Source organism: Chinchilla lanigera, unplaced genomic scaffold (assembly GCF_000276665.1).
Source record: "Chinchilla lanigera isolate Chin_1 unplaced genomic scaffold, ChiLan1.0 scaffold00008, whole genome shotgun sequence".
NCBI classification, from domain to species: domain Eukaryota; kingdom Metazoa; phylum Chordata; class Mammalia; order Rodentia; family Chinchillidae; genus Chinchilla; species Chinchilla lanigera.
The window spans coordinates 14,347,477-14,349,652 of NW_004955409.1; positions in this window are offsets into that span (position 1 = coordinate 14,347,477).

Below are 2,176 nucleotides of genomic sequence, written 5' to 3' on the forward strand. Positions count from 1 at the left end.
GTTTCTTAATCTAATCCAGGACCTTGAAATGTAAGCATTTCACTCCAAATTACATAAAGTAAATTATGTGTGAGTGTGTGTGTGTGTGTGGTGTGTCTGAGTGTGTGTGTTAGGTTAAATGTAGGAGAGGCAAGTGCTTCCAAATAAAGAAAGAAAGACAGCAGCTTTTATATTCATGCCTATAGTGGACAGATTTTACTGAAAAAATGAAGAAAAAATATGCTCTATCTTCAAACCAATATAGGGGAAAAATGAAACTCCCAGTCTGCTACATGTCAGATACACTGAGCTCGTGTTCTCCAAAATAAAGGGATGAATTCTAAGGAACAATGGAGGTTAAGGGTAGGAAAAATTTATTGAGAGACATAGCTCCTGAGAGACAGTGGAGGACCTGAAAGTGGGTTGCCACAGATCCCACTTCTCAGAGGAAGATTTATAGAGCAAAATCATGAGGTGGGTACAAAATTAGGAGGTGAGTACAATGTGGGTCAAAGCTATGATTAACCAATAAGATTACAAGTATAGCCACTTAGGTAGTATTGATCCAATATTGACCAGCAGGTCATGTAGCAAATGTAAGAACGAAGACCTTTTAAGGAAGGGATCTATCAGGAGGTCCTGGTCACCCACCTGGGTGACTGATGCTTATCTAGACTTTATTAGACCAGGTGATACCAATTATAGTCTAATCTTCAAGTTATTCCTCATCCCTTGGAGAGGCATGTAAGCCTGGCCATTCTATCTTTATCTTCAGGCCTGGCTTTTGACAGATGTGACTCTAGACACAGATGTGATGTGTTCTCATCTTCTGCACTGACTCCCTCAGGGCTTAGCCTTATCTGACTGTAATATTTCTACCTGATTTAGCTGTCTCTAATAAAACCATATTAATTTCCTTAGCTCAGGAGGGCAGTACTTTCGAAGAATGCAGAAATGCAGGGAAAATTTGGCTTCCAACCATAATCACAAAAGTTAATGAAGAAAAAAAATCATACCACACTAACACTGATCAATAGCTCTTGTGAGTGTTTTAGCATTAGGCAAAGTAATTTCAGAACATAAAATATATTGTCAGAAATTAGGAATACAAAAAATTTTTTATACTCACAGAGATAATTTCAACTAAGGGCATAATAATTCTAACCATTTAAACATAGAAGAAAAATGCTTCCAGATACAGGAACTAAAATCTCTGAAAACTATAAGGAGAAATAAATGAAACTAGTATACAGTTTGAGATTCCAAATTCCTTTCCATAACAGGAGAAAGTAAGCACAAAGTCAGTAAGGATATAAAAGGCTTGATCTACACTTTTAATTAACTTGATCTAATCAGCCTTTAGGGACACGCCCCAGAAAAGCAGGTTATGCAATCCTTTCCGTGTACATGTAGGACAGATCAGCATTGCTAGCTTGGATGTCATCTGTCCTGCTAAGAACTGGGTAGGTTAGAAGCTTGATCTACAGCGGACTGATGTGAAAGGTGCTGGAAATGACTGGAGCACCCTTATATAACCAGAGGAGCTGCCTTTGGAAAGCGACACTGGCCTCCTAAAGTAAGTTCTTGAGAGGGCAGGCTGTGATAAATTCTGAGCCAGACCTGGAGGCTCTTTTTTGCCTTCCTCTTTGATGTGCTGTCTTTTACATGCATGCGAGACTATGATGATGAGGAGCTACCAAGAGGGCCCTGGCCAGAGTCGAGCTAATGCCATCTCTTTGAACTTCCCAAACCGTAAAATCAATAAACCTCCTTCCCTTATAGTTCGCCTGCCTTAGGCATTTCATTACATTAATGACAATTTAATACAAAATGAAGCATCTGTTGGGTCCTTAAGAAAGGCTCAAGGGAATAGAAACACACACACACACACACACACACACACACACACACACACAGTAGCTAAGATAATTGCACTACTAGTTTCATTAGTTCTTTGAAAGGAACAGCTTGGGCTTATATTGTTTGATCAATTTTGCAGGCCTGTATATTGTACTCTGAGCAACTACTTTGAAGAGAACAACATGCAACATAATAATCATTGCTAATTTCCCATTATCTTGTTTTGAAATTTTATATCATTTTTGTTGTTTTTTCTCTTTAAAATAAAAAAGAAAGAGAGAAAGACTCAATACATTTTAAAAGACACAAATCGTATAAGCAACTAAATGAAATGGAA